A 23,859-nucleotide genomic window follows, 5' to 3' on the forward strand; every position below is an offset into this window, starting at 1 on the left:
TAATGTATTCAGCACCAAGAAAGGCAATGGTAGAGGAATAGAGGAACAACAGAAAAAATTGTAAGACATACTGAAAATAGCAAAAGGGCAGATATAAATCCCACCTTATTAATAATTACATTAAATGCAAATTAATTGGGCATTTCAATCAAAAAGCAGAGACTGGCAGAACGGGTAAAAAAACACAATCCAATTACATGCTGTCTACAAGATGTACTTTATATTTGAATAAACTGAAACTAAAAAGATGGTAAAAGATATATACCACACACACAATAACCAAAAGAGAGCTCATGTGGCTATACTCTTAACAGACACAATAAGCACTAAGAAAAAAGTTGTTACTAGAGACAAGAAAAAACATTTTATAATAAAAAAAAGGGTCAATCCACCAAAAATTATATTCAATTATAAACACATACACCCCTAACAACAAAGACAACATATATGAAGCAAAATTTACAGAATTGAAATACAAAACAAACAAAAATAGTTGGGGACTTACATACCTCACTTTCAATAATGTATAGTACCAGACAGAAAACCAACAAGGAAGACTTGAACACTATAAACCTGGCTTAACAGACATCTACAGAACACTCTCCACTGAACAACAGCAGAACACGCTGTCTTCTCAAGTGCACATTCTCCAGTCTAGACCATATGTTAGGCCATAAAACAAGTCTCAATAAATGTAAAAGAAATGAAATCATACAAACTATATTCTCCAAACACAATGGAATGAAACTAAAAATAAATAAGAAGGAAATTTAGAAAATTTACAAGTATGTGGAAATTATGTAACAAACTCCTAAATAATAGGTGAAAGAAAAAAATCACAGGGGAAATTATAAAATATGTTGAGATGAAGACAAAAACATAATACATCACAACTTATGGGATGAAGTGAATGCAGTGTTTAAAGGGAAATTTATAACTATTGGGTTGTCGGGAAGTCATGATGCATTTTTGCAATGAAAAACATAGAAAAAATATGTCATGACCTTTCCGACAACCCAATATATATGCTCCCATTTTTAAAAATCTCAAATCTTCTACTTTAAGAAACCAGAAAAAGGGCCGGCCAAGTGGCACGGTGGTTAAGAGCTGGCTTGGGACGCCAGAGGGCCCCGGTTCGGATCCCACATATGAGGGCCAGTGACACTGCCCTCTATAGCTAAGAGGCTGAACAACAGCTCAACCTGGAGCTGGGCTGCCGTGAGTCGCCGGCGACGGCGTAGGCTGCAGTCCCTGTGGCAGTGGGTTGCCATGGGCTACCGTATGTAGCCAGCGTGAGCGGCCAGCAGCCGCAGTGAGCGGTCGTCCAGAAGCCGGCGACTGATCTGCCTCGCCAGAGAAGAGCGCGATGATGGTGCCAACTTGGGCCAGTGAAGCGACATCCTCCACAACTAGATTGAAGAACAAAAAACGACAGCAACTTGTCTGTTCCCCTTCCCCCAATTCCCCAGCGCTGTTTCCATCCCCCAATTCCCCAATAAAAAAATCTTTTAAAAAAAAGAAACCAGGGCCGGCCGAGTGGCGCGATGGTTAAGAACTCGCTTGGGATGCCAGAGGGCCCCGGTTCGGATCCCACATATGAGGGCCAGTGACACTGCCCTCTACAGCTAAGATGCTGAACAACAGCTCAACCTGGAGCTGGGCTGCCGGGAGTCGCCGGCGACGGCGTAGGCTGCAGTCCCTGTGGCAGTGGGTTGCCATGGGCTACCGTATGTAGCCAGCGTGAGCGGCCAGCAGCCGCAGTGAGCGGTCGTCCAGAAGCCGGCGACTGATCTGCCTCGCCAGAGAAGAGCGCGATGATGGTGCCAACTTGGGCCAGTAAAGCAACGTCCTCCACAACTAGACTGAAGAACAAAAGGACAGCAACTTGTCTGTTCCCCTTCCCCCAATTCCCCAGCACTGTTCCTATCCCCCTAATTCCCCAATAAAAATCTTTAAAAAAAAAAAAAAAGAAACCAGAAAAAGGACAAACTAAACCGAAAGCAGACAGAAGAAAGACATAATGAAGATCACAGCAGAAATAAGCAAAACAGAACTTCAAACGTAATAGCAAACAATCAATGAAACCAAATCTGGGTCTTTGAAAATAGCAAAGAAAATGACAAACCTTCAGCAAGACTGACCATGAAAACAGACAAATTATTACAATCAGGAATGAAAAGGGGATCGTTACTACTGATGTTATAATAAGAAATAAAAAGGATTATAAGGGAACTCTAAGAACAACTGTATGACAACAAATTAAATGACTTAGATAAGGGCCGGCCGAGTGGCTCAGCTGGTTAAGAGCTCGCTCAAGAGTTTGAGCTCTGAGCAACAGCGGTTCGATGCCCGGCTCGAGCTGAGCAGCCGCTAAGCTACCAACAGGTGGCAGGATTCCTCAGCTTAAAAACAATAAAAAATAAAATAAAAAAATAAATGACTTAGATAAAATAGAAAAATTCCTAGAAAAAAACAAATTACCAAAACTGATCAAAACACAGAAAATTTGAATACACCTATCACAAGCAAAGAGATTGAGGGAGTAATGAAAAACTTCCCAAAGAGAAGCCCAGGACCAGATGGCTTCTCTGGTGAAATATACCTTTAAATGTTTAAAGAATTGACACCAATCCTTCTCAAATTCTGCCCTCTTCCTTTCCCCCAAAAATGAGGGACCACTTCCTCATTTTACACGGCCATGATTACCTTCATACCAAAACTAAACAATCACAGGAAAACTACAAATATCCCTTTTGAATAGTCACAAAAATCCCATTGTGCACGCACATTTCTAAAGCCTTACCATCTAGACCTCTTTGCCCTCCTGTCCAATCTGAACTGATTATTCAGGCCTGCTTTGCACAGCACCCTCCTTGGATCGCCCTTCACCATCATCCTATTCTCTTCACTTCTCTCCTGTATGGGATCCTAAATCTTTATTTACCTCATCATTTTGATGGAACCCATGTCCTCTGGCAACTTCCTGAGCTATAATGTTAGGTTTCAGAATTTTAGCCTACTCCCACACTTCACAGTAAGGTATAGACTTAGTTTGGAAATAACTTTCCTTCAAGATTTTCAAGGCATTATTCCATTATCAATTACCTTCCAATGTTAATGATTCCTAATGCTTTGTATGCTCCATACCCAAAAGCTTTTAGGATCTTCTTTCTGATGTCTGAAATTTCACCATAATCTACTTTGATGTGGGTCTTTTGTTTTTTTGGGGTTTTTTTTAACCACTATGCTGAGCATTCTGTGAGCCCTTTTAATGAGGAAAACTGAAGTTGTTTCCATTATTCTTAAATAATTTCCTCCATCCATTTTCTTCCATTCTGTGATTTTTATTTTTCATATATTTTACTTACCAAGTATGTTCCTAACTTTATTTTCTTCTATTTTACTTTTTCTCCTGCATTGTGGGAAATTTTCTCAATTTTATCTCCCAACCTTTCACCAAGAACTTAATATTCTAAATTTCTAACTCTGCTAATTTCATATTCTAATCCTATTTCATATTCTAAATGTCTAAGAGTTGTTTTCTGAGGATTGGGTTTTTTATAGCATCCTTTCTTTTTTCAAAGATATTACTGCCCCTTTACTTCCAAAGACAATAACTTTTTTAAAAAGTTTTCTTCTTGAACTGTTTCTAATTCCTTGTTCTCTTTCATATAGGGGTTATCCTCAAATGTTTAATGCTCCTCAATCTCATGTTTTAAAATGAAACACTTAAAAGTTGCCAAGAATTTGTGTTAACAGGTGTCACAGTCTGGGCCATTTCCCTGGTGGACCCCCATCTGTTATTATTTGATCTTTCTTCCTGATGATCAGTTTGGTGTAACAGGATGAATTTTCCAATTTTATATTCTGAGATTAGGAGCCTGATATCCAGTATTCTCAGCACTAGGAGGGGAAAAGAGGTTGGGGGTGATTCCCAGTTCAACACACAGATTTCTACTCAATGATGCTTTTCAGTATCACACCCTTAACCTGAGCTGTGCCTAGTGTTCTCAAGAACAGGGATACTCCCTCTGAATATCAGAGAAGAAACTTGAAGAGACCCTAGACCCTTTCCTAGCACTATGTGTTGCTTACTTGTTAACAGAATTTTAAACACTTTTTTCAAGATACCTGAAACCTCCAATTTCTGAAGCATCCCACCTCTATTACATAACACCAATTCTAGGCCTCCCCCACTAACAGAGGAAAATTCAGTTTTCTCGGATCTACAATTTTAGTTACCATTTGTTGCTTTCCAGCTTCTAGACTTTTACTTCTGTGATCAACTTTCCAGTTTTCTTTGTCCTTGACACTCTATGCCTTTTTTTTTTTTAAACCATCACTAATTTTGGTAGGGATTGGATAGCAAATAAAGTAAATGATGATTTAATCTACCATGTTTAAATGAATATTCATTTTATCACTTTTAATGTGTTATGTTCTCAATGTCGTTCATTTCTTTTTTTTTACTGTTTATTTTTATTTAAATGCATTTAATACATTTAATACATAAATACATGTTCATAAAATTAAATAACACAGAAATATTTATTAGATGAAAATATAGACTATCCCTTCTCTATACTGGCCCTCAATTTTTCTTTTATCCAGAGTTTACCAAGGGATTTGTAATAGATATGTATGATATTGGGGGGAAATGGGGTGGTGGATTGGGGGAGAGGGGTTGTCACTTCGAGGGGTAAAAAGTATAACTATTGCACTGTGTTGTACAGCTGAAACTAATTCTAAAAAATGTGTATTTCATAATTAAAAAAAAGAACATGATGGAGTCTAGAAAAATGGACAAGCGAATATTAACAGTGGTAAATTCATTTCTTAATAGTATGAATTTTAAGCTCAAGTTCCAATACAACACAGAGTTTTAATCATCCAAGTAGTTACAACCATTTTGGCTTAACAACTAATTTTACTACAGTGTAGTAAAAAAATATTGGTCTATACGATTTCTCTTACTTAAAACTTCAAATTGTTTAAGAATCCCAAGGCACAACTACAAAAAAAAAAAATCACAGGAATTTGGAAGAAATGTGTATTCTCTATTGAAAACAAAGTTTGACATACATCTGTTAAAACATATTGCTATTCAAATCTTTATAGCCTTACTTTTTGTTTACTTGATTAAATTCTGAGTTACAGTCTCCTAAAATAACTGTTATCAATTTCTTTAAAAAATAAATAATATATAAATATATTTCATATGTTTCAGTGCTATTTGTTTATCACACACAAGTTCAAGCTGGATACTGTTTAGTCATCCTAATTTTTTATTAATTTTAAAGATTACTTTTCACGCAAAAGTTTGGGACTAGGAAAGTTTTATCCATTGCTTGATGCCAATGAAACTTACTAGTATTATTTTTGACATTCCTTTATTTTCAACATATGTGTCATTTTGACTTAGATAAAACTCATAAAACCACACAGCAAGAATTTTTAATCCAATTTGAAAAGGGGAGGGAAGAAATCAATTCCAGTTACATTAAGAAAAAACTGACACAAAAGTATTAGGTAATCAAACTTGGCAGGAAAGTTGGTGAATAGGGCTTGGAAAATAAGATGAACCAGGAGTAGGTCAGGCAAGCAACACCACAGTAAAGGACATCTACTAACAAAGCCATTTGTATTCCTGTTAACGGCACTGCTACCATTAAGATATTCACTGACGCAGCACAAGACTTTTGGTTATACCACAGCACTGAAAGTTATCTCTATCTTCTCCACCTCTTTTCTTGTATGACTCTATGAGCTGTTTCAGTAAGATCAATGTATACGAAATAGTCTATTTGGTTTCCTAGTCCCCATCCCTTTCAAACTGCCCCCTCTCCTCATGCAGGTAGTGATTTTTTAATGGCTTTTCAGCTTGCAGAGACCCAAGGCAGCATACACAGGTGGGGAGGGGTCTATTTCCAAGAAGTCTGCAGAACAACTAGGTATAAACAGGGAACTACTTACAAAAGAGGTTCAGGGCAGGACTTTCAGACAAGCTTCTTATTACCACACCACTAGTTCATAGGATAATCAGGGAACAGTAAATAGTTCTGCTGTCATCCCTTTTCTCCCATACTATTTATACAGAAACCCCAAATTTCAGATGTGGATGAAATCTATTTTCCCAGTCATAGTAGGGGACAATCTATTCTCTTTTGCTTTAGCTGATATGCTTCAACAGGTAATGTGGAAGGAGTCGAATGTATCTCCTTATTTTACCATGTTGCCAGAAACCTCACTAACTTCTTTACTAACTAAAGTTAAGCCTATTAACTGTGAGAATCACTGAAATGTAAGTTTGTCATAAGACTAACATTCTATCTACTACCTCCCAAATTCTGTCCTGTTTACTAACTCTAAAAAAGGCAGAAAAAAGATTCTTTAAATTATATTCTGTATCTTTTTCACATTTTTCTAATTTTATTTTAATAATGACCTTACTCATTATAAGACACAGAATACATTCAAGAACTCTTAAAACCTCCTGTTAAAAACAAGTATTGTACATCATAAATATCAAAAAATACTATGGTCCACAAGAAACTATATATTAGGGATTTTTCCCCCTATAAAAGCAGTGCATTCTCAACTACTCCTAAATTTTAAAACAAGTATCTATTTTAAAACAAATTTAAACATTGGTAGTCCACATTGTTAATTTTTATTGTCTCTCGTTTTCCCACCAACTCTTACACCAATGAATGTCTCTTAAACCATGGATGGCTAAAATGTACTACTATAACTCAAAATACAGCATTGCAACTACAAGTTCCTCTTATCATTTATCATATACATATATATATATATATATGATATAATATACATATATATTCACAGTACTAGCAATTCAGAAAATACCACTATAGCATAACTTTCTTGGCTTTTAAGTGTTCAAATGAAACTTTAAAAAAAGCTCATCAGTTTTTTATAGAATAAGGCAGATGGACCTCAATTAGTGTTAATAATGTACACCTGCAAACCTATGTCCAGGTAAATTTATTTTCAATACCAGAAGATGAAAAAAAAATTGTTCCATTCTTATTTTAACTTTCTTTGTACTACAAACTTAAGAGGAAGTATTTCATTTTAAAACTACCTCCCCTTGCTCTTATATACCATGGTACCAAAAAAATGTATACACATGACTTGTATTCATCTTTTGTTATTGGTACATATTATAATTTTAATAGTTTTTTCCGTTCTTAAAATGTATATACATTTTTCTGGCATGGCACCCTCTGTATATCCTCAACCCACCCCCACAATAATAACCCCTAACTGGCCTTTCTCAGTTCAATCTCTTCTCCAATCATGTTGTTTCTGCTGCTAATATTTCTCATTTTTATGTATTTCTGTTCAATGGCCTTCAGTAGAACTCCTTTATTTCTAATTCAAATTTCTTTAGACTTCTCCAACGCAGGACACAATCTTACAAACTCCATTTTTTCAATAAATACATTTAAAATAGAATCTACTCAGAGCAAGGAAAATGCTTGCACTCCACAATTTCCATCTGTGTTTAACATGCTTCCCTCTCCACCAATCTATGCATGTCACTTTTTCAAAATCTAGATAAAAAATTTCTCCCAAGAAGCTTTATTAATTAATCCAGTCTTACTATATACCATTCATATTATTTTATGTCAGCTCAGTTTCAATTCAAATGTTTCATTATCAAGTGTTCTTCAGTTGTGTCTTAGGTCATGAGATCTTTGGAGCAGTAGCCATATCATTTGCTGTGTATGTCCGCATTCTTACCCCTTGTGAGGTACACTAAGTGAATTTTGTATAATAACTAACCCAATTAAAACAAGTGAAGGTCAGATAAAATACAAACACATAAACAAGGTTTCTCTGAATACAAAAAAAATCAAATCTCCCAAAACTAAATTCAAATATAACATTCACTTTTTTTTGTCAAAATATTCCCTTATGTGTATTTTTATACCCACTGAAGTCAGCCTTTAAAGCTGTTAATAACATAATAACATTCTAATGGTTTTTGAAATCTAGCCCAAAAAAGTTATTAAATAAAGTCTTAATATTTTGTAGATAATAAACATACTTTTTCAATGTCTAATCTAACCAATTTTGCTTTAGCTTTCTACAGTTGACAAATACAAAACCTATATAAGAAAAGTTGACAGATGAGGTTTTATTTCTTCAAGACAACTATTAAAATTCTTGGAGCAAGAATATATTAAGCAAACTTATTACAAATTCAAAAAATAAAACTACTTTATATATTTTCATTCATAAGCTCAAAAGCACTCATAATCCAAATAATGATAAAGTATTTTAATGTCCATTTCTGCACAATATATGAAACATCTATTCCTCAAAACTAGGCATACTAGAACGTGAAGATACATACTTTCATTGTTATGTACTTTTTACAACTTTATTATAATACATATTTCAAAAAACTCCTTCTCCCAAAAGCACCAATTATTACACTACCATAAGGCTTCTGCTGCTCAAGTTATAAAAAACAATGCTGTAACAATTCCATTTGAAAAATAAAACCGATTCAAGAACTAGAAGTAAAAATCATGCTCAATAATTCCATTTCAGTTGTCAGTGTATAAAGTACCCTTCATGGATTTTTAACCATTCAAACTTTTGTGCAACTGTACAGCAGATAACATTCTAGTTTCTTACTCATAAATGTTAAAATCTTTCTGGTTGAGAATGAATACTTACCTGTAAACAGAAGTATACCAATTTATTAGTACCCCTACAATCACAATCAGAAACACTTAAATACCTTATTAAGTAACGTGAAATGCCTGAAAGCTAATTTACATAATGCCAAGAAGCTACTATTAAAGAGGTTCCAAAAGGCATCTATATAAGGAGGCAATCCAAGGCCTCTACCTACTTCTTGGCTATATGCCTAGAGAATATTATAATGAAAGCAAGCCAATTATGTTATCTGTAGAAGCAATTCAAATTTCTACATTCTAAGCAAATTTTCTAGTGGGTTACTATTAATGAAAACTAAGAAACATCTCTGATAGTGACATAAACCATACTGGGAAAAAAACCTCCAAATTCACACAATGCCAAACAAGAACAGAAAAAAAAAAAAAGAGGTTAGAATCAATTCTCACTACCCTTAGAAAGAAAACAAATATGCCATAAGTAAGTTCAAAAATAAGCCAAACTTATTTATGGTGATAGAGGTCAGAATAATGGTAATTCTGGTAAAGGAGAATTAATAGGAAGGGACATATGGCATCTTTTTCAGTGCAGAAAATGTTACATATCTTGATTGCGGTAGAAGTTACCTGGGTATATGTAAATGTAAAATTTCTTTGAGTTGTACTCATGATTTGTGCACTTCTCTGTATGTAAGTTATATCTAAATAAAACATTTTTAAAAGTCACCAATAGTGGTCAAATCCAAAAATCTCGATTCTCATCATTTTTGATCATCTCCATCATATTGCTAATCACAGGACACCAATATTCCCTAAATGCAACTTTTAGAAGATTCACAAGGTTTTTTTAGTATTCTTCCAGAATTTTTCTTATTTTGCCTATTAATTCAATATTCATTCAAGTGCGCATATACATAGATTAGACACCCTCCAATACAGAATATCTCACACATACACCATAGAAACCAAATTCCCTAAACTGGATTCAAGCCAGTCCATTATCTGGTTTCAAGTTATAGCTCCCATTTTAATTCCCATCACTTTGCAGGAATGTTCTCCATAATACTCTTTTCTCAGCTACCCTTTAAGGCTTGGTTCACTTCTACTTTACCCTTTCTTCATACTTGTACAGAACTTACTATCTGTACCTGCACTGCTGAATACGGTATATGTGGCTATCAAGCACTAGAAGTCAGCTAGCTAGTCTGAATTGAGATGTGCCTCAAGACAAAACACACACTGGATTCCGAAGACTTGGAATGAGAAAAAAAAAGAATGAAAAATATCTCAATCATGTTTACATATTAAAATAATGTTTTGGATATACTGAGTTAAATAAAATACATTAATAGAATTAATTTTACCTATTTCTTTTAATTTTTTAACATGGCTATATAAAATTTTAAATCACATTTGTGCTTTAACATATTTCTACTGGGCAATGCTAACCTATACAATTTATTTATAAATGCCCCACAAACTATCTTTTAATATGGCTAAAAATGAGGTAAAAATTCAATATTAAGTTTTCTCTTGCTATAAATTAAGATTACATTAGGAATTACTAATAGTAACTAAACAGGATTTAAGTGTCTATTTATTTTTAATATCCTTTTTTAAAAGTTTAGCAAAGAAGCATAAAGCATTTCAAAGTGTAAAAATTTAAGAAAAGTTCTGTTCTCATCAGCTATAAATTGAAAATATCATTTACGTTTTACATATAGCAAATTTTGAGTTAAATGTCTCACCAGAAAGGACAGTATTATTAAACCAGCAGCACTTCTAATCCCAGAGAGTATTAGTTCTGATTAAGCTATTTTTCTTCTTAGTCATTCAGTAAAGAAAAAGGCAGCTTCCATTTTGACCAATATCATTGTACCAATGTCCAACGGCCAAGACAAAGAGCCTTTATATGGTGGTATGAATAAATAATGTGGGCAATAAGATACCATTTGAAATAAGGGTAGGCCAAAAAATGCTTTTATAATGTTAAGTATTTTATAAGGAGGAGATAAAACTTACAAATTATATAATTAGGTTAAAGGACAGATACATAGAAAAAAAAGACAGGAAGGCAGACTAGAAAGGTCTCATCTGTAGAATCAAGACAGGCCTAGATTCAAACTTGGCTGCTCTATTATTTACTAACTTTCTGACCTGAGTCTGTTTCCTTGCATGTAAAATGGGAATATACACATCACAGTATTATTAAAACAACATATACTAGTCTCATCTCCCTTTCCTTTAACACTAATAATTATGTATATAATGGTGATAAGATTATGGGTAAATTTCCCACCCTTCATTTTTTAAACTGCTGAAAATATTTTTTAAGCACAATGTAACTTCTAATAATTCATACTCACCCTTCATATGAACTTAAAATTACTTTTACTAGCTGCCTTTTGCAATTTTTTTTTAACTTAAAATTTGTGGCAGTGGTGGGGGAGGTAGACAAGAAAAATTAAAGGGGGAAATAAGTTTAAGACCATACCAGCACAGACATATACAAAGCAAAGTATGGAGAGGAAAGTGGCAAAAGGAAATGCTGTCTGAGGAAATTAAGCAATGAAAAGATACCATGCCTAGGGCCGGCCGAGTGGCTCAGCTGGTTAAGAGCTTGCTCAAAAGTTTGAGCTCTGAGCAACAGCAGTTCGATTCCCGGCCCGAGCAGGGCAGCCGCTGAGCTGCCAACCGGTGGCAGGACGGCTCAGCTTAAAAAAAAAAAAGATTCCATGCCTCTCTAAAAACTAGCTACTGTTGAAGTCACTCCTCCCTCTCATCTGGGGTTTACATGTACATTACATACAAATATATAGTCACACACCCTCTTCTCTCTACTAACGGTCATCACTATTTTCATGATCAAAAATTTAGAGGGGAAAAAATTCAGGATGTTGTAACAAAAAACAAAACCAACACACTGACTGGGAAATCACTAAAATGTACTCATTTCCAAGTGCATTTATTCATCAGCTGACAGTCATAAAAGGGAATGTGTTCATGAAATACTGAACTGTTAAAAATGTAGAAGGCACAGTGTGATGCCTACCTCTGATTTCCTTTATAACAGCCTTCCCTTTGTAGACAGGGGTCTAAAAATGAAGACAGCAAGCAACAGGCAATTAATTCCAACTTTGGCAAGGCTTTTAACTACCTTCACAAACCATTCAACAACTGGGAATATCCTCCTCCCTGATAAATGGTGTTCTGAAAGTACTAGTTGTATTTAACATCTTCCTCAAGAAACTGATGAGAAAGACATGCTTTCGAATAAAAAGATAAACACCATAGAGGATAAAAATATTAACCTTTTAAAAAATTTGATAATTAATTGATAAAATACAGGGAACTATGTTTTGTAAACTATAAATTACTTTAATCCTAACACTTTATTCGTTTTTTGGGTTTTTTTAATTTTAAATGATAGTTTGGCTCATAACATTTATGTTTCTGGACTTTGAACAAAGTCTTAAAAGCTGTATTTTCAACTTCAATGATTGATACACACAGTAAAAGGCTTAATACCTAAAATCTTTATTTATGACTCTAACCAACTTCAATTACACCACAATCTAGACTAATTTGTTCCTTAAATTTCAAGGAACAAATCACATCTATACTTTTCACAAAGTTATTCGCAAGATCACAGTTCCCAGAATCCCAAATGAATGGGAAGGCTACAGCTTATAGACACAGAACAATGATTCATAAGTAGAGGGAGGGTGTAAAGGAAATCTCTTAGAAACACTAACCATAATCCAGTCTCACCTTTCCCCATTCAAGAGACGTGTTCACTGCTGCTGTTTCTGCCCTGACATTATCCTCCTTCTCTCCCTCTTGAAATCCTCTGCTTTCCTCCTTCTGAAAAGTTATCTCACAGGACTTCTGTTTTTCTTGCTAAAATCTCTCAATTGTCAAACGATGTCTTCAATTTAAAAGAACAAAAAATACCAACTCCCCATAATCGCATTAAGAGTTCCCAGTAAATTCAAAGAGAATAGTAACTCCATAACTCCATAATTCAACTTTCCCAGATCTAAGAAAAAATTAAATTTAACAAGAGCAACTGAGGCGCTACAGATGAGGAGATGGGAAAACCTTTTTCATAGAGCCTCCATCTCCCTGAAGAAAGACTATGAATTGAATTTGGTGTTTTACCTTCTAGGTCTCAAGTGATCTTTATGTTTTTGTTTTGTTTTTTTTTAAAGAAGGGAAAGAAAAGAGATACTTTAGCCAACCAGCAGGGTGAGCTAGTGCTAGAATTTGTTTGATTAGTCTCCATGCTCTCAAAATTCAGTGGTGTAAATGGTTTGTGCTATTAAAAGCAGCTATTTCCCTCTAATAAACCTAAATTAAAACACACTACTTCTAAAACTGCTTCAATCAGTGCTACATCTCATTAACTTTGTTTAATATGTACAAAACAGACATTCTCTATACCAGAGGGATTAATAAATAAATGTAAAAAAAGTAGAGTTCATTTGAATATCTATTCAAAATATTACAGTAGCCATCTTTTCTTATGGTTTTTTTATTTTATAGGGCAATCAATATTTAAAAAAATTTAAGAACACTTTTTTTTAAAAGGACTCCTAAAATTAATGTTCTATAAAATTAGGACTGAATAATTCAACATAACAATTTCTGCATTCAGTGCAAACTACAGCTGCCTTAAGATCTTCCTGCAAAGCAAGCAGTCATGAGAAAAGCATTCCTACAAGAATAAGGTCCACTCTTTTCCTTTGGAATCACAACCTGAGAAAGTCTAAACAAGTAACCCTAAACACTAACAGTGTGTTTGGGATGAGAGAAAGGTGAACCTGATCTTTTCTGATAACCAATTTCTGTAAATTGCAGGTATCCCAGTCACTTCTAGTGGCTGTCCTTCAGTCTTTCTTTTCTCCTCCTGCTACCCAATAGTGTCAATTCAACCACAACCAAAACGCTCCCTCTTATAACTTGAATAATAAACATGCAAATTTTTAAGGTTTGCAGATGATAGATTCACTTTATAATTGCAAATAATCTGGGAATAATCCTAATTATCACAAGACTAGCTTGTAATTAAATCCACTCCCTCCCGTAGTGTGGAAAATTTAGAAATAACTTATCAACTTTCTTAGAAAAGGCAATAATTTAAACGCACCTTAAATAAAAGCTTTAAAACCTCAATACAATTTAACCGTTTTTGTTAAATTTGATATCCAAAAAAGTTAGATGACTATGGCGTCCCACTATAAACAATTTTACTACTTGTTGAATTTCCTAATAGATTTTACAGATCTACTATTCAGCAATAGTCTTAAGTTGTTTTTAACTAGAGCCAGTATTAAGAGGCATGTCCACTTACCCAACTAAAACACAATTACAAAATGAATGGCACTAGCACGATTGTTTTCAGCATCTATCTCATTTCTTATGTAATAACTGATAATAATGGCAGTTATTTCAAACTTTCCAAGAAGTTTATCAAGCGACCTGTTTTTTTTTCTCTTAAATTTCTGGGTCAAGATTGCTTTTTGAAAACCCCAAAATTCAAAAGCAACACTGCTCTCAAATTATCTGAAATGCCTTATTTTTTATCTGAATTTGTTTCACTGAAAGTCATTTTAAAAACTAAGTTACTATATCATGTTAAATAAGTCTTTAACTTGTCAGTTCTAATAAACAGTACCTAATTAACAAATATTCTCAAAACACACTCCCTTGTTTTACTTTTTAACCATTATTAGTTAGGGTCACCTTCTAATGCCAGCAACATTAACCAATGAAAAGAGCAATGGGGTAGAAGCAGAGAGGTAATTTTCCATTATGCCACTAACTTAATCATCTCTGGCCCTCAAAATAGCATAAAAGAGAGAGTAAGACTAGTTGTTCTCTGAGATTCCTTCCACTCCAAAACTGTATAATTCAGTAATACACTTTGCCAATGATAATCCAGCCTATTCATTAATACAAGAAGACTGTTCTCTGTTAGGAGAAAAGCTAAAAGGGGAAATCTGGAAAACAAACAAACAAACAAAAAAAAACAAGGAAAATAAAAATTTCAGGTAAAGTTGAAAAGTTCAAATTTCAATTTGAACAGAGATCTAAATAAAGTTAGTGATCAAAATGTGTTTAAGTATTCTTTCAGTCACTTTAAGCATTTTGTTAACTTGACCTGATCAAAACATGAGTTGTTTCCAAATGCTGTACTTCAAAAATTAGTTAATACCAATATACAAAGTATAATGCAGCCATGAAATGCAGTATAACTTATGTTAGAAATTCTAAAATTTACACTGCCATAATTTAACAGCAATAGACATATATCATGGCATTAATATTAGTCAAGATTTCATGTTTCACCTATTAAAATGTCTAAATTATAACTTCTTTATAAAAACTGTGTTTTTCTTCCCAAACCTACCAATGCAATATTGCTGCCATCAAGTTCCCTGGATACTTACACATAACATTGAAGGCAAACAGCCGGTTTCCTCTCTTTGAGCAACTTGAGTTGTCTATTTTTGAAATGCTTTACTTCTTGCAGGACCAAAAAATGTAATTGAACTACTGCAGAGAGGCAATGTACTATTAAAGCAAATTTAATCTATCATCCAGATGCAACAAGCCTGGCATTAGTCAGGGCTGGCCAGAATAGATGATGGTGTTTTGGTATTTCTGTTGAAATTATTTAATTTATATACAAAACAGGACCATCATTCAGGCCCCCAATTGCATTTATCCCTTGTTGAGTACTTCTTAATGACCACACAAAATTTGAAGTCTAAACATAAAAGTTCAATAACAACTAAATTTATGTCAATATTACTTAAAACAGTTCAAGAAAAGTTTTCCACTAATGTTGCTAAACCATGGATGGATCCCAACATGAGAGTCGTCTGCGGAAGTCTCGTAACAAGAAACCTTTAGCTCCACCACCTAAGTTTCCAATCACTGGGAAGGGTCTGGGACAACTCATCTTCAGGTTCACGGGAGAAGTGGAGCACACCTGCTTTCCTCTGGCAGAGATTAAGCTCCAGGGACACAAAGGCCAGGGAATCAGACCTGGAGAAGCAAAAAGCTTTAGCTGGACACCCACCAAGCCCCTGGCAACCCAAACACTTTGAGCGATTTACCTCTTGCTGTTACTTCCCGGGCACCTAGCGGCATAAGATCTTGCAGAACAGGGGGAGGGGAGGGCTATGCGGTCCTGGTCCCATGTTAGGGGAGAGATGTGTACAGTTAACGCTAGAGCTGGCGCTTCTGGCCAAGCCCGAGCAGCCCCGAAAAGAAGGCTTAGTGACTGCTCTCGGACCGCCCCGTTACTCAGTGCATTGCAATGGCGACCGCCTGGCTCCCCAAGCCGCCAGATCTGGGCCCCTTCCCCCTACTGCTCACTGGCTGCTCGTCTTCATGTGACTAAACAAAACCCCCAAGTCTAGTGCCCAGCTCAGCCCCTTTGTGTCCGCTACCGGGTCCTCCGACGCCGCCGTGGAAAGGTCCTCCCACTACCGCCTCCGCCGAGTCCCGCCCCGCGGCGGCGGCCGCCGCTCACCTCAGGTTCCGCCGCCCCCCGCGGCCGCCGCGGCCGCCGCCTCCCCGAACCCGGGGCCCGGGCTCCTTGTATAGCACCAACTCCGCCTCCTCGGCCGCCGCCGCCATCTTAGCCTGTGCGGCAAAATGCGTCCTTTTGGATGGTTGGGACCCAGCCTAGGGCGTAGCTCCCCGGGCCCAAGCGCCGAAGGCCGGGTCCCCCAACTTCTTCCGCCACCCTCAGTCCCGCCGCCGCCAAAGCCCAGAGTCCCGAAACCCACTCGGGTCCCGGCGAATCCGACCAAATAACCCCTGAAACTCACAGTTTGGTGCCGTGTGCGTCAAACCGGGGCGACGTTGGGAGCGCGCGGCGTCCCCGCGTCACACGCCGCTCTGTACGCTACTCGGCTCCAACGGCCCCCCTCCGCTCCCCGCTTTTCGCCTCCGGCCCCGGTTCCCACGGCGCAGGCGCGCTGCTTTCCCGCCTCTACCGAGCTGCGGGCCGCGGGGGTGGCCAGTGAGGAGCTCTTCGGTAGCTTCGCGCTGGTGGAGCTTCTGGGCCAATTAGACTAACCGGGGAGCAGAAACAGTGCACCTCTGTTGTCGGGTGCCAGAAACCAAACAAGGTCACCTCCCCCAGCGCTGACCTAATCACTCTCAAGGAGGTTCCCGCCCCAAAGTAGGCACGCTCCAAATATGGTGGTGCCCAAACTCTGCAAGACCCAAACACTTAGGCAAGCCTAGGCTCTTTAAGGTGGAACAGGCCCATATTTGATTTCCACAATCACTAGCGTGCCAAGATTCCTTTTCTTTTCCTACTGTTGCGGGAAACAGCTAAAGAACTCAAGTTGCCAGATGCAACAGTAGAGTAATGGCAGAGGAAGGTTTTTGGATCTGAAGGAGACCAATTATTGGGAGATGCTTGATGGCCAGGCAAAGCATCAAATGTGGCATCTCAATTAGCGGAACAGCCTGCCCTGAAAGGTGCCCTGGGCTTGGTCCAATTTGATTCTGTGATGATACTTTGCATTACTGAATGTGCATGAGTCTCCAAATTAAAGCTATATAGGAAACACCTGAGACTGGGCTTAACCTTCAAAGAATCAGTAGGTCCCAAGAGAGTTCTAGAAATCTTTCTTTTAACAAGCATCCACTACAGGAGTCTGAGAGCAGAGTTTCACACTTTGAGAAACACGGATTATAGCTATTTTTGTCTTTGGTTTTGAACTGAACAAACAAGAAGTTGCTAACATATTTCATATGAACCCGAGCAATCTACTAGTCCTGCTTTAATAAATTCTTTGGCTTTTCTGAATCTCTGTTTTCTCATTAAAAAAAGTTTTCATTAGTTTAGCAGCTATCATAATCTGTGCTTCTCCAAACCCTCATAATGTTATTGGCATTCAGAGGAATGAATACACTGTAATTAGTCTTATTTAAGAACAGTAAGAAACATTCTTTTTCCTATAAGATAGTGACTTCATCATCATTATCAGCAAACATAGGTTCCAAACAACAGATAATATACTTGCTGCATTAGCTTAGAATAATAGCTAACAATTCTGAGTGCTTACAACGTACCAAGCATTGTTTAACTCATTCCAACCTAATAAGGGAAAGAAAGGTTAGGTAATACTTTCAAAGTCACACGTCTCTTTGGACTCTTTCAAAATACAATTTTTCTTTCTTCACTTACACAAATCGGAAAACAATAAAATATAAATGCTTTTTTTTTTTTGGCCAGTGGTGGGGTGTCCTTTGGGTCATTTCATCTACAGAATCCATTAAAATTGGACATTTTCAGTTTACTACTGGACTTACAATACACAATAAAAGTATTATGTACTATAGATATACTCAATATTGTATCACTACAAAAGCAGTTACTAACAACAACAAAAAAACCTCAGGGGCCAGCCGAGTGGCTCAGTTGGTTAAGAGCTTGCTCAAGAGTACATGCAAGCTCTGAGCAACAGAGTCACCAGTTCAATTCCCAGCCTGAGCTGAGCTGCCACTGAGCTGCCAAAAGATGGCAGGGTGGCTCAGCTAAAAAACAAACAAACAGAAACAACTCAGTTGTGAATGTACACTACTGACCGACTGATGTGCAGACAGATCATACCACAAGAAAATAGAACCACTTACAACTCGACCATCCACTTACAATTCAACCATGATCAGACACTTGTCTCACTAATGAAGCTGTTTATACTAGAATTCAATAATTAAATGGTAATACTAAAGAAATAGTAATAGTAGTAATTGTAATAGTAAAAGTAATAATATTTTATGAAACTTTATAAACAAAATATATGTCAAAAAACTTTCTATAAGTGGGAGAAAACTTGATAAGGGCAGAAAGCTTGAATAAAGTAATGTGGAAAGAAATTTTTAAAAGCAGGCAAAGTGGAAAAATCCAAGAACCAGTTATGTGGCCCAGTGCCAAAATATTTATAAACATTAAAAGGAAATTATAGTTGAGAATGAAAATCAAGATGTGAAAAATAGTTTGACCCTGAGAGAAAATTCACAAAGCACATCTACTCACTATAATAAAATAATGCTCTGATGAATTCACCTGATGAAGAATCTGAGAGAGAAAGAGAGAGAGAGAGAGAGACAGAGAGAAGAAGAAAGAAAGAGAGAGAGAAAGAAAGAAAGAAAGAAAGAAAGAAAGAAAGAAAGAAAGAAAGAAAGAAAGAAAGAAAGCTGGCCAAGTGGCGCATTGGTTAACAGCTGGCTTAGGACGCCAGCTCTGAGCAGCAGGGCCCCGGTTCGGATCCCACATTAGGGCCAGTGATGCTGCGCCCTCTACAGTTAAGATGGTGAACAACAGCTCAACCTGGAGCTGTGCTGCCGTGAGTTGCCTGCGATGGTGTAGGCTGCTGTGAGGCTGCAGTGAGGTTGTAGTGGGCTGCCCTAAAGCTACCGTGAGTGGCTGGCAGCCAGCGTGAGCTGCCAAGAGCCACCGTGAGCAGCCATCCAGTGGCCGGTGACCCATCTGCCTTACCCAGGAAGAGTACAATGTTCACAATACCAACATGGGCCAGTGAAGCGACGGCCTCCACAACTAGACTGAAGAACAAAAGGACAGCAACTCATCTGTCCCCTTCCCTGATTCCCCAGTGCTGTTCCCCTTTCCCAATTCCCCAATAAAATCTTTAAGAAAGAAAGAAAGAAAGAAAGAAAGAAAGAAAGAAAGAAAGAAAGAAAGAAAGAAAGAAAGAAAGAAAGAAAGAAGAAAGAAAGAAAGAAAGACCTGGTTATTGTTAATATGTTAAAATCTGACAATATTAGACAATATGTGACTCTATTAGTTATTTCAGTGAATGGAATCACCCAATAAAACATTCAAGTAAGCTGTGGTCTCAAGTAAGCTTTTTGACTTAATCAAAAAGAAAATGCAATTTTTTATTGGATAAAAGCAGGTAATTCTCAACATTCCAATACTTCTGAATTCCAGGCAGAATGAAAAAATGAAACACTTGATTAATCTACCATCCTAGTAATAACATCAAGTCAAAATTTGGATTTATCTTTGGACGTCACCAGAGATGGTTCTGGACCCATCTCTAAGTACCAAAAATGTAAGGCAGTCTCATTTGTGCAACTGCAAATATTATATGTTCATTAATGGGGTGGGGATAGGATGATGTTTGGCGTAGAGATAGATGAAGAAGTAAACAAAGATCAAGCCTTACATTTAGTTTTGTCTCACACTAACCTCAGCACAGCCTTACACATAGTGGGCATGCAATAAATAATTCAATTCGACCAACATTCACCAATTACTTACTGTATGCAAGGTACTGTACTAGATACTGTCAGCAAAAAGAGGAATAAGACAGTTCTTTGTACACATTCAATAAGTAGTAGTTAAATAAATGAGGAGCTTTGTATAGCCCAATAAAAGAACTAGACAAAAAAGTTATCATCAACTCTCAATTTACCAGGGTATGGAAAAAATGAGGAAACAGATAATAAAGATTTCAAAACCATAGTTAAACAAAACCTTGTAAAACAGGGTACAAAATAGGTTTACTTTAGGTATATTTAGTAAAAATTATATCTAATATTTAGGAACACATTTATTACTATAACTCATCAGCATATCAGAAGTATATCATGAGAGCATATGAGCTTTTCCACAGAACACATGTAGAGAAAGTAAACAGTGGGCCATAGAAACGTAGATTAAAAATATTTAAGGAATTAGTAGAGAAAAAGTCCAAGAAAATAAGAAGTGAAGGAACAGAGGGATAAGAGGAAATTAAAGCAAGAGCATAACATCACAGGATCCAGGAAACTATTGGTAACAGTTTACTGCTGTAACAAATAACCCTAATCTCAATGGCTTAACACAGTAAAGTTTCATTTCTTATTCACATTGCACTCCACTGAAGTCAGTGGGAAGGGGGTGGTGGAGGCCTGGGAGCAGTTATTCAAGAACCTAAGGTCCTTCTACTGGATCCTCTGCAAAGAGAGGGAGAACACACATGGAGAATCATGAGTGCAACAAGTAGAAGCGGCCAAGCCTGGAAGTGGCACACGTCACTTCTCACTTTCCACTAGTCAGCACTCTAGTCACATGGCCCCACTTAACTGTAGACGGATGCTGGGAAATGTAGTTAGGCTCTATGTCCTGGAGAAAAGGAACTGGGACTGGGGAGCACAAAGCAGGGGCTCTGCACATCCTGTGTAGATTAGCAGAGAGGTTATGAAAGATAAGCGGTGCTCATTGGGTGTACAAGTTCATTGGGGAAAACAAGGTCAGTGGAGTGGCTCAGCACACTGTAATGGGTTCAGGAGTAAATGAAAGGGAAAGAAGGGGAATAGTAACTGAGTCTGATCAACTGTGGAAACCTAACAACTGGACTCACAAGGCTGAGAAACAAATGGAGGCTTTAGGTAAATGCCATTGCTCAAGGATTCTTGGTAACTAACCAGCCAGCCTTCTCTTGTTAAGATAAAAACCCTCACTAGGCCTTCTTCAAACTCCCCACACATTAAACTTAAGAAATGCCTTTATTGTTTATTTTTTCCAGAGTGAAAGATTCCAGATGTTCCAGAATATTTGGTTGAGATCCATCCAAGGAAAAAGAGCATCTGTAATTTCAGCCATCCATGTGCTTTACTAAAGAAAATGAATGTAAAATAGTAAGCCAAAACATTATATTATATGTATTGATTCCCTTTGTTATCAATAATTGAGAGATAAGATTGTACAAATGTGTTTAACTACATGATAATAATTAGAAATTGGACTTAATCTCTAATTTAATTGTAAATGAAATTAAATGCCTTCAAATTGAAACTTAAAATCTCTACCATGTATTATTTACTTAAATTTTCTAAATATATTGTAAGAAGGAAAATAATGGTGGTTGCAACCTTTTAAAAATAGATTTAGATAACTATTAGTCTGAAATAGAAATACAGGTCTAAAAATATCACATAATAATGTCATCTTTATTTTTCTGATCCATTTCTCTCTTTATTCCAGGACATTGAAGCATCTCTTACAAACTGTCAGATTCCTTCCTGATTACCATACTTCACCCTCAACATAGAATGGCTATGGTCTCCAGGAGGCTGATGGATTTAACCCTTTTCTACCTAGAGCCAAAAGATGCACTGAAAAGGCACAGCCATCATCTCTTCTAATATTCATGCAGTACCTACAATGTTCCAGGCATTGAACTGGGCTCTTGGACAATGTGAAGATAAGTTCAGCTCTCAAATATATTACGGTCAAAAAGATCAAAAGTCACATATTCAAAGTGCTATTTGCATTTTAAAGCTGACAAAGAAAGAGGTCAGCTTATTGTTCAACTAGTGCCTCACATGATGATGAGAATGCCATTGAGTCATTTTCCTCTATGGTTTCGCTCTTAGTTTTGCAGGTTGAGAATTAGTTAAACCAGAATTGATCAAGCTCTTCCTGTGTGTAAGAGACTAATGTATAAATCACATGTGAACATATTAATTAACAGTAAAAGTTTTGACTGTCAAACATAATGGTATAGTCAGGCAGATTGGTCAACACATTCCCTCCCCTGTAGAGAAGGGTGCCAGGAATACCAAATTACTTGTTCAGTGAGCATGGAATTGTACAAAAATGATCTTAACAGATGGTGCCATGAAACTTTGATAGCAAACCGCACTCTGCTGTGAAGATGTACCTATCAAGGGAACTTGAATGTGTTCGTCTGCTCTCACCAGGAAAATAACTCTTATTTTCCTTAAAGATATGTAAAAATATATCAAAACTACAAAAAGAGTATTTTATAATCCATAATTTCATCAATTCTGTAACACTTTTTAAAAAATATTGTAACATCTCTGAAGTCAAGATGTGTTTTATTATAGTTTGTAATTGGCATTTTTTTTCTTTCTTTCTTAGGGGTTCATAAAATAATGGCATATTTTTCAATCAGCGATATCTTACAATAACTGCCTGATGTTTTTAGAAACTCCTCTAACTCTGTTTTGGTAAATTGAGTTCCATAAACTTAGTAGTTGCCCCAGTATATTGTTCTTTCTGTTTAAGTTTAAAACTATATCAAGCTTTAATCTCCTTAATTCATACTGTGATCGGGCTGTTATAATTGAGTCAGTTCCCAAGTGATACAAAATATTAGACAGCTCATACTCAAGTTCTTTCTTTGCTTTTATTTTTTTTTTTTTTTTTTTTTTTTTTTTTAGCTGAGCCATCCTGCTACCTATTGGCAGCTTAGCGGCTGCTCAGCTCGGGCTGGCCTCGAACCGCTGTTGCTCAGAGCTCAAACTCTTGAGCGAGCTCTTAACCAACTGAGCCATTCGGCCGGCCCTCTCTTTCTTTGCTTTTAAAGTAACCCATAAGTAACCTTCAAAGTTATTATACTTCGCCACCACTTGTTGCTGCAGGCCCCTGAAAACCCTTCCACAGTTCCTCGAGGGGGTCTCATGTGTACTCAGGAATAGGGCCTACCAGTTACCTCATTACTCCCCTGATAGGACAAGCTATCTTCAGTGGCTACTGTGAGCCTTCTACTAGAAATGACTGCCTCCTGCATGGCACCACCATTTGGGGTCAGACGTCTCCTTACCCATAGCTGACAGTCTGCAATACACATGGTACTTAGACAGCACAGTGATCATTAATCTAAGCTTTTAGTTCTATAGACTGTTTTTTAAAATATTTACCTACTATGTGTCAAGCCCTTTACTAGTCATTGAAGAGACTGTATTGAAAAATCCATAGGGCCACTATGTACAGTTGTGGAGTTTGTGTACTGCACAAAGGTACTCAGCAAAACAGTGAATGCATACTAATCCAGCCTGTTCTCCACCCACCAAATCATGCCCCTTAGTACAGGGCTGAATCTTTCTTCAGGAAAGCATGCCATCTTCTTCCCACAGAAGTGCCTTTCCTTCCAAAACAATCCTAGTACCCAAGGGCCTACCTCAGCCTATTTCTAATTCTTCTGCAGAGTGTCACCTTTTTCAATCCCACTGCCCAGGGAAGGTCTTTTTCTAATTCCTCTTTCCTACTTCACACAAAGGGAATTGATAGGTTAATGGCTCCTCAGTACTTAGTCCCTGATCTCAAGGAGCTTACATTCTAATAGAGGGAGATAAAGGAAAAAAAGCATTGTGATAAGTATAAGATAGGAGTAAGCACCCA

At 36.9% G+C, this 23,859-nt stretch overlaps 1 protein-coding gene across 10 annotated transcripts in view; it reads right to left on the reverse strand.

The window, feature by feature from the left end:
- Nucleotides 1-16,818, reverse strand: part of ZNF644 (zinc finger protein 644) — a 118,722-nt gene extending 101,904 nt beyond the window's left edge. For 2 of the 10 annotated variants that reach the window (XM_019661786.1, XM_019661783.1), the window contains exons 1-2: nucleotides 16,517-16,818; nucleotides 15,125-15,725 (exon numbers count right to left, since the gene is read on the reverse strand). The gene's annotated coding sequence lies outside the window, so the exon portion shown is untranslated. Of the gene's footprint in view, nucleotides 1-11,724; nucleotides 11,768-15,124; nucleotides 15,726-15,796; nucleotides 16,111-16,516 lie in introns of those variants that run through there. The other 8 variants (XM_019661787.1, XM_019661782.1, XM_019661784.1 and 5 more) reach the window with 7 other exon arrangements.
- Nucleotides 16,819-23,859: the final 7,041 nt, after the last annotated feature.

The sequence above is a fragment of the Hipposideros armiger genome, unplaced genomic scaffold (genome assembly GCF_001890085.2).
Source record: "Hipposideros armiger isolate ML-2016 unplaced genomic scaffold, ASM189008v1 scaffold_361, whole genome shotgun sequence".
NCBI classification, from domain to species: Eukaryota; Metazoa; Chordata; class Mammalia; order Chiroptera; family Hipposideridae; genus Hipposideros; species Hipposideros armiger.